Below are 10,000 nucleotides of genomic sequence, written 5' to 3'. Positions count from 1 at the left end.
ATTTTCTAATTTCAATTTACTCCCCTTATTTTTATATAAAATCGATATCAGCCCTGTCACCATGGAATCTGAAACAGTATTATTGTCTTCCATATATTGATATACTTCTAATAAAATAGGTGCTAAAATACTTTCATACATTTTATAAAACTCTGCAATTAGTCCATCTACTCCAGGACTTTTATTTATTTGTAAACCCTTAATTGCATCTTTCACTTCATCCATTGTTATCTTCCTATCACACATTTGCTTATCCTCAACACCAATTTGCACATCCACACTACTTAAAATCTCTTTTACACACCCCTCATCCACCTCCCCTTTCTTAAATAAATCCTTATAAAAATTCTGTACCGTTTCTAATATCTCCACATAATCAATTACCACTTCACCCTTTACATTTTCAATCTCACTAATATATGATTTCATCTGTTTAGTTTTCTCTAAACCAAGAAAAAACGACATACATTTCTCCCCTTCTAAAACATATTTTGCCCTACTTCTTATAATTGCACCCTTACACTTATCTATTTCACATTTGCTCAATTTTTCTTTTAAATCTAAAAACTTTTCAATAGTATAATCAGGATCACTATCACATTTCTTCATTTCTTCATTCAATTTTGTTCTTAAATAATTTTCTGCTCTTGTCATCCTACTCCTCTTCTTCCTTGCATATCTAATACTAAAAACTTTTATTTTTTCTTTAACATTTTCCCACCACTTGCACTTATCATTCCCTTTTTGCCTATCCTCCATTTCATCTTCTATCAAAGATTTAAGTTGTTTCCCGTATTCCTCATCACCTAGATACCCTGCATTCATACACCATATTCCCCCCCCTTTCCTTTCCTTATCTAACCCCACCGAAAATGTTAACCCAGCATGATCACTAAAAGTTGTAAAAATATATTTAATATCCTTCATAAAATTCCTTAACCCTTCATTTACTAAAACCAAATCTATCCGTGTCTGTTTCAATTCCCCTAAAACCACCTGCCTTCTAGAAAATTCTCTCTTATTAGGATTCTCCTCCCTCCATATATCAATTAAATTGTTTTCAACCATCATCTTCCTTAAAACCCCCCTAGATACGTCACTTCTAAAAATAGCTCCCCTTGTCATATCTAGTCTATCCATTTTTACATTAAAATCCCCAACTAAAATACAGTTTCCCTTGCACCATTTCGCTAATTCTAAAAATAAATTCCTTCTCTCTATTTCATTATTCGGCGCATAAATATTTATAATCCTAAAAACCCTACTCATATACTCAAAGTCTTAAATTAAAATCCGCCCATTATTATCATTATATATCTTCTTCACATTTTCTACTACATCCTTCCTTATTAAAATTGCAACCCCACATGAATTCCCCCTACCATTGTTTACATAAATAAAATCCCTCCATATTTTCTGTACTTCTAAAACACACATATTATCCCAGTGCGTCTCTTGAATACATAAAATATCAGAATTCTTTATGTGTACTATTCTATTAAATTTTCCTATTGTTCTCAACCCATTCGCATTTATCGACATTATTGTGACCATACTAATAAATAATAAAATTATAAAATATAATTTCATTATCCTCTACCTTTTATCCAGTTTCTTTCCTCTTCCACCCTTTCTCTCCCCCCCCTCCGCTGCTTTCCTCTTCCTGTATCCTCCTCTCATTCTTTCAAACTTTTCCCCATCATCCGAGTCCGATATCTCCTCCAAGTCCATTTCATCCAGCCAACTTTTCTTCTTTACACCCTCGTCCGTTGTGCTCCCCGTGTTCATCGCCGATTCTGGAATGTTTGTTGTGCTCCCCGTGTTCTCCGCCGTTTCTGGAATGTTCATCTCCGTCTCATGTGTAGTCGTCGTTGTGCTCCCCGTGTTCATCGCCGTTTCTGGAATGTTCGTTGTGCTCCCCGTGTTCATCTCCGTCTCATATATTGTCGTCGTTGTGCTCCCCGTGTTCATACCCGTCTCTGTTATTGTCATTAAACTTAAAACCCTCTCCATTTCTTCACCCCCCGAGTTACTTGTTTGTGCTGTGCTTTCCCCTAAAACCTGTGAGTCCCCCGAGCTTCCCCCCAGTCCACTCCCCCCCTCCTCCTGAAAACTCCATCTTCTTATTTCTGAATCCATGCTGCTCCCAATTTCGTTAATCTTCTGGTCTTCCTTCTTCTCCCTTCTTCCTTCCTCTGTCTCTCCACCTTCCACCACATCATCTCCTCCATCTTCTTCTCCTTCTTCCGACAATACAACTGCTTCCTCGAATAGTACTTGACTCCCCTCTTCAGTCATAACTTCTCCACAGTTGCATTCCGCCAATCTCTTTCTGCATCTACCACAAACATTCCTTTCCTTCTCTCCGACACACTCTCTCGCATAATGGCCTTGATTGCCGCACTTGAAACACTTGAATTCAGGGCAATCTTTAACTATGTGCCCAGGTTGTATGCACAATCGACAAACTCTGACCTGCTTGTCATGGATCACCCTGAAGTATTCAGCTCCCTCCAGCGTCTCAATTTTTGTGGAATATGGCAATGATGTGACTTTTTCCGTAAATTTAACTTTACAGAACCTTGTTCCGTCAACCACCTCCGTTCCAGGCCAAACTCTCCTCCTTATCTCCGAGACGGCCGTTACTCCCCAGCTACTCAGCTTGTCCAGTATAACTTTGTCTTCGATGTATACCGGGAGATTCATAAAAGACACCACCAATTCATTTACATTCACATCTCTCGCCATAATCCTGGTGTCCTTTATCCTTAAACCGTCCATTAGCCGTTCTTTACCTTTTCCGTTTTTCATCGTAATTTCATACTTCTTCTCGCCTTTCATTCGGCATCCCACCACCTCTCCACACATCTCCTTAATTGCTCGCAGTAATTCCATCGTCGTCATCTTTTCTTCTCCCACCAACTCAATTGCCACCGTGTATTCTTTGCCATATTTCATTCCTTCTTTATTTTCGTTTTCCTTCCGTTGCGCATTTTCGTTGTCTTTGTCCGTTCCGTTTGTCGTTGCCATGTTGTCCGTCATTGTAAATCAAAAATGAAAGCGAAAAAACCTCCCCCAGGCAGCAAAACTGCAGGGGGGGAAAACTAAACAAAACTAAAAACTATCCAAATAAAAAAACAATAAATTATATTGCAAAAACCAAAAAAAGAAACGAAAATAGCTCTCGAGCAAACACTCTCAAGCAAACACTCACAGCTCAATTACTCGCACCTGTCGTCACTTCTCCAATCAAGGATTAGCGCCCCCAGGCTGGTATGGCCGTAAGCGAGAAACAATCTCTTGCTACAACATATATAGTCAAAGTGAGTGTGATAAACAGACATTGCATTTTCAACAATTAGATAAGCAGCTTGAACTTTGTGTCACTGAAAAAGTAGAAGAAATTACAAACACTGTTCCCATCACTTTTTAGCACAGGTAGTTGGATAAAATACAAACTTTATTTCCTTTCATCATTTGAACAGGGCCAAGGAGCACAAAGCACACACAAGCTGCATTCAGCAACAATATTCTTGTTTGTCTCATAAATACAAGGCAGATGCTAATTGAAAACATCCAGGAAATTTGATCCTATTAAAAAGGCAGGAAGCTGCATTTAGTCAATTCATCATTAAATGCTTACTACAACGCAGTGTTGCTGATGAAATAGTGCAAGAGCACACCCTCGTGGACAAAATGCTTACAGCACATGGTATTCCCAGGCGGTCTCCCATCCAAGTACTAACCAGGCCGGACCCTGCTTAGCTTCCGAGATCAGACGAGATCGGGCGTACCCAGGCTGATATGGCCGTAAGCGAGAAACAATCTCTTGCTACAACATATATAGTCAAAGTGAGTCTGATAAAACAGACATTTAGTCAATTCATCATTAAATGCTTACTACAAGGCAGTGTTGCTGATGAAATAGTGCAAGAGCACACCCTCGTGGACAAAATGCTTACAGCACCTGGTATTTCCAGGCGGTCTCCCATCCAAGTACTAACCAGGCCCGACCCTGCTTAGCTTCCGAGATCAGACGAGATCGGGCGTACCCAGGCTGGTATGGCCGTAAGCGAGAAACAATCTCTTGCTACAACATATATAGTCAAAGTGAGTGTGATAAACAGACATTGCATTTTCAACAATTAGATAAGCAGCTTGAACTTTGTGTCACTGAAAAAGTAGAAGAAATTACAAACACTGTTCCCATCACTTTTTAGCACAGGTAGTTGGATAAAATACAAACTTTATTTCCTTTCATCATTTGAACAGGGCCAAGGAGCACAAAGCACACACAAGCTGCATTCAGCAACAATATTCTTGTTTGTCTTATAAATACAAGGCAGATGCTAATTGAAAACACAAGGAAATTTGATCCTATTAAAAAGGCAGGAAGCTGCATTTAGTCAATTCATCATTAAATGCTTACTACAAGGCAGTGTTGCTGATGAAATAGTGCAAGAGCACACCCTCGTGGACAAAATGCTTACAGCACCTGGTATTCCCAGGCGGTCTCCCATCCAAGTACTAACCAGGCCCGACCCTGCTTAGCTTCCGAGATCAGACGAGATCGGGCGTACCCAGGCTGGTATGGCCGTAAGGGAGAAACAATCTCTTGCTACAACATATATAGTCAAAGTGAGTCTGATAAAACAGACATTTAGTCAATTCATCATTAAATGCTTACTACAAGGCAGTGTTGCTGATGAAATAGTGCAAGAGCACACCCTCGTGGACAAAATGCTTACAGCACCTGGTATTCCCAGGCGGTCTCCCATCGAAGTACTAACCAGGCCCGACCCTGCTTAGCTTCCGAGATCAGACGAGATCGGGCGTACCTTTTTTTTTTTTTTATCTTTTATTATGAAAAAACACATAATATTTACAATATTCAAACAATAATAATAAAAAAGGATGAACAATTCATCCTTTTACAAAATCAAAAAAGAAAAGAAAATAAAACCAATTAATAATTAAAAGCAAGTTTTCCATTTTGATCAATTTCGATAAAAGTGCTCCCCCACACAAACAGTTTTTCAAAATTACATCCTCCATATTTATATATTAGTTCAATATCTTTCTCTAAAATACTTTTAAATAAAACCTCCACACTCACAATTTTCCCTTCATAATGTCCTAAATTCCTTCTTTGTCTTACAGCGTATCTAGCATGGCTAAGAACAAAATTCATCAAATTAATATTAAAAACTTTGCTTTTTCCATTTATACCAAATAGAAACAACCTCCTCCACTCAATCCCATTTACAATATCTTCTCCCCAATGTTGTTCTAAAAGCCCCTTTATAAACTCATGAAACCCTTGTAATCTACTACATTCAATAAAAAAGTGCATAAAATTTTCCACCTCCGTACCACAAATATCACATTCTCTTTTAATGTCTCTATTTATTTGATGTAAAACCACGTTCGTAAAAATCCTATTATGTTTCAATTTAAAATCATTATCTTCACATTCTATAGAATTATATTTGACATTGACATTCTTCCATATTGATTTTACATCTATATTTACAAATACCCTAGACCACACTTTTTCTGAAGCAGGAGCTTTTATCTCTCTTAAAATACATTTTTCATAAATCTTTTTAACTTTCAAACCTGATAAAACATGTTTCTCCCCATTACTTTCATAATATAAAACCGGTAAACCCTTAGCTCTCTCAACCACCTCTGTATTTATTAAAAGCACCCATTCTTCAGGAATACACCCTAAAATTCTCTTATACATATTATCTACTGTAGTTTTGCTTATTTCATCTTCCACTTCACAAACATTATCATAAATCGCTTGTACAGTAAGGAACCCTGGAATGACCTCGTATAAAATATCCCCAATCTGTCTCATCCCAGCCCTCATAAAATATTTACAAAACAACATCTTATTATTATATTGTATCTTGGGATTTAAGAAAATTGGCTGATTTAAAATATTGTCTAAAATGGTACACTCATAATAAATATTTGGTAAAAACTCCCCCCAAGCTTCAAACACTTCTCTATAAAACAATGGTATATTACTTAACATTTCTTTTTTCATGCACATCAATAAACCATTGTCCCCCATCCTCCCAACCTCCTGCAAATACTCCTTAAAAAATCTTTTCCATCCATAATCTAGTTCACCATATAAATATTTCCGTACCATTTTAACTCTAATTGCTTTTTTCCTTACATTTAAATCCACCAACTTCAAACCCCCCTCCTCATAACCTGCAATCAATGTTTTAAAAGAAATTTTCGCTCCTTTCCCATCCCATAAAAAATCAACTAAAATCATATTCATTTCAGATAAAACCCATTCTGGTACATCTAAAACGTTCATGACATGAATAAAAATTGACATCAGCAAGGAATTTACAACAATTACTTTCCCTTTTAATTTCAAAGCCCTCCCCCTCCACATATTTACTACCTTCCTAACTTTGTTTATAACCCCACTCCATGTCAGATCCCTAGCTTCTTGTTCCTTCACCCCTAAAAACACACCTAACACCTTAAAATAATCATTTACCACCTTAAAAGGAAAAGTCCCCTCATTATTCTTCCCAACATACATTATTACTGACTTCTCCATATTCACTTTAGCTCCTGAGGCTTTCTCATATACTTTAAAACACTCCATCACCCTTTTAACACTTCCCTCATCTCTGACTGTAATTGTGGTATCGTCTGCATATTGATGAATTAAACTAAAACCTCCTTGCGGAGTCTCTACACAATTTATAAAATGATCTTTTTTAAGGTATGCCGCTAAGGGTTCTACCGATAAAACAAACAATAAAGCTGATAAAGGGCACCCCTGTCTCACTGATCTCTCAAGAATAAAAGAATCTGTTAAAATCCCATTACATTTAACCCTACTTTTAGCCTTTCTATATAATAATTTTATCCATCTTATAATTCCATTTCCAAACCCATACTTTTCCAGTACCCTAAACATAAAATCATGTTCCACCCTGTCAAAAGCTTTATTAAAATCTATACTTAAAACAATTCCCCCTATCTTATCGCTATTCATTTTATTTATCACATCTCTAAGTGTAGTTATGGTATCTGCTATATCTCTTCCAGGCACAGTATAATTTTGTGTAGGTGCTATAATATCATTTAAAACCATCTTCATCCTATTTGCCAGTATCTTAGCTAAAATCTTATAATCTGAGTTTAATAAACTAATTGGCCTATAATTTTCTAATTTCAATTTACTCCCCTTATTTTTATATAAAATCGATATCAGCCCTGTCACCATGGAATCTGAAACAGTATTATTGTCTTCCATATATTGATATACTTCTAATAAAATAGGTGCTAAAATACTTTCATACATTTTATAAAACTCTGCAATTAGTCCATCTACTCCAGGACTTTTATTTATTTGTAAACCCTTAATTGCATCTTTCACTTCATCCATTGTTATCTTCCTATCACACATTTGCTTATCCTCAACACCAATTTGCACATCAACACTACTTAAAATCTCTTTTACACACCCCTCATCCACCTCCCCTTTCTTAAATAAATCCTTATAAAAATTCTGTACCGTTTCTAATATCTCCACATAATCATTTACTACTTCACCCTTTACATTTTCAATCTCACTAATATATGATTTCATCTGTTTAGTTTTCTCTAAACCAAGAAAAAACGACGTACATTTCTCCCCTTCTAAAACATATTTTGCCCTACTTCTTATAATTGCACCCTTACACTTATCTATTTCACATTTGCTCAATTTTTCTTTTAAATCTAAAAACTTTTCAATAGTATAATCAGGATCACTATCACATTTCTTCATTTCTTCATTCAATTTTGTTCTTAAATAATTTTCTGCTCTTGTCATCCTACTCCTCTGCTTCCTTGCATATCTAATACTAAAAACTTTTATTTTTTCTTTAACATTTTCCCACCACTTGCACTTATCATTCCCTTTTTGCTTATCCTCCATTTCATGTTCTATCAAAGATTTAAGTTGTTTCCCGTATTCCTCATCACCTAGATACCCTGCATTCATACACCATATTCCCCCCCCTTTCCTTTCCTTATCTAACCCCACCGAAAATGTTAACCCAGCATGATCACTAAAAGTTGTAAAAATATATTTAATATCCTTCATAAAATTCCTTAACCCTTCATTTACTAAAACCAAATCTATCCGTGTCTGTTTCAATTCCCCTAAAACCACCTGCCTTCTAGAAAATTCTCTCTTATTCGGATTCTCCTCCCTCCATATATCAATTAAATTGTTTTCAACCATCATCTTCCTTAAAACCCCCCTAGATACGTCACTTCTAAAAATAGCTCCCCTTGTCATATCTAGTCTATCCATTTTTACATTAAAATCCCCAACTAAAATACAGTTTCCCTTGCACCATTTCGCTAATTCTAAAAATAAATTCCTTCTCTCTATTTCATTATTCGGCGCATAAATATTTATAATCCTAAAAACCCTACTCATATATTCAAAATCTAAAATTAAAATCCTCCCATTATTATCATTATATATCTTCTTCACATTTTCTACTACATCCTTCCTTATTAAAATTGCAACCCCACATGAATTCCCCCTACCATTGTTTACATAAATAAAATCCCTCCATATTTTCTGAATTTCTAAAACACACATATTATCCCAGTGCGTCTCTTGAATACATAAAATATCAGAATTCTTTATGTGTACTATTCTATTAAATTTTCCTATTGTTCTCAACCCATTCGCATTTATCGACATTATTGTTACCATACTAATAAATAATAAAATTATAAAATATAATTTCATTATCCTCTACCTTTTATCCAGTTTCTTTCCTCTTCCACCCTTTCTCTCCCCCCCCTCCGCTGCTTTCCTCTTCCTGTATCCTCCTCTCATTCTTTCAAATTTTTCCCCATCATCCGAGTCCGATATCTCCTCCAAGTCCATTTCATCCAGCCAACTTTTCTTCTTTACACCCTCATCCGTTGTGCTCCCCGTGTTCATCGCCGATTCTGGAATGCTCGTTGTGCTCCCCGTGTTCATCGCCGATTCTGGAATGTTCGTTGTGCTCCCCGTGTTCTCCGCCGTTTCTGGAATGTTCATCTCCGTCTCACGTGTAGTAGTCGTTGTGCTCCCCGTGTTCATACCCGTCTCTGTTATTGTCATTAAACTTAAGACCCTCTCCATTTCTTCACCCCCCGAGGTACTTGTTTGTGCTGTGCTTTCCCCCAAAACCCGTGAGTCCCCCGTGCTTCCCCCCAATCCACTTCCCCTCTCCTCCTGAAAACTCCACCTTCTTATTTCCGAATCCATACTGCTCCCAATTTCGTTAATCTTCTGGTCTTCTTTCTTCTCCCTTCTTCCTTCCTCCGTCTCTCCACCTTCCACCACGTCCTCTCCTCCATCTTCTTCTCCTTCTTGCGATGATACAACTGCTTCCTCGAATAGTACTTGACTCCCCTCTTCAGTCATAACTTCTCCACAGTTGCACTCCGCCAATCTCTTTCTGCATCTTCCACAAACATTCCTTTCCTTCTCTCCGACACACTCTCTCGCATAATGGCCTTGATTGCCGCACTTGAAACACTTGAATTCAGGGCAATCTTTAACTATGTGCCCAGGTTGTATGCACAATCGACAAACTCTGACCTGCTTGTCATGGATCACCCTGAAGTATTCAGCTCCTTCCAGCGTCTCAATTTTTGTGGAATATGGCAATGATTTTACTTTTTCCGTAAATTTAACTTTACAAAACCGTGTTCCGTCAACCACCTCCGTTCCAGGCCAAACTCTCCTCCTTATCTCCGAGACGGCCGTTACTCCCCAGCTACTCAGCTTGTCCAGTATAACTTTGTCTTCGATGTATACCGGGAGATTCATAAAAGACACCACCAATTCATTTACATTCACATCTCTCGCCATAATCCTGGTGTCCTTTATCCTTAAACCGTCCATTAGCCGTTCTTTACCTTTTCCGTTTTTCATCGTAATTTCATACTTCTTCTCGCC

General features: G+C 37.3%; 2 non-coding genes and 1 pseudogene across 2 annotated transcripts; all 3 read right to left on the bottom strand.

Moving 5' to 3' along the window:
* Positions 1–3,697: 3,697 nt before the first annotated feature.
* Positions 3,698–3,816, bottom strand: LOC123733793 (uncharacterized; annotated as a pseudogene).
* Positions 3,817–3,955: 139 nt separating this feature from the next.
* Positions 3,956–4,074, bottom strand: LOC123733881 (5S ribosomal RNA). The gene has a single exon (XR_014384238.1). It is a non-coding gene; the product is annotated as a 5S ribosomal RNA (ribosomal RNA).
* A 409-nt stretch (positions 4,075–4,483) lies between these two features.
* On the bottom strand, positions 4,484–4,602 carry LOC123733864 (5S ribosomal RNA). The gene has a single exon (XR_006764227.2). It is a non-coding gene; the product is annotated as a 5S ribosomal RNA (ribosomal RNA).
* Positions 4,603–10,000: the final 5,398 nt, after the last annotated feature.

This window comes from Salmo salar, unplaced genomic scaffold (genome assembly GCF_965601325.2).
Source record: "Salmo salar unplaced genomic scaffold, fSalSal1 ptg000293l, whole genome shotgun sequence".
In the NCBI taxonomy this organism is placed as follows: Eukaryota; Metazoa; Chordata; class Actinopteri; order Salmoniformes; family Salmonidae; genus Salmo; species Salmo salar.
Note: the sequence above shows the minus strand (reverse complement) of the source record. Positions and strands in the feature narration are given on the sequence as shown.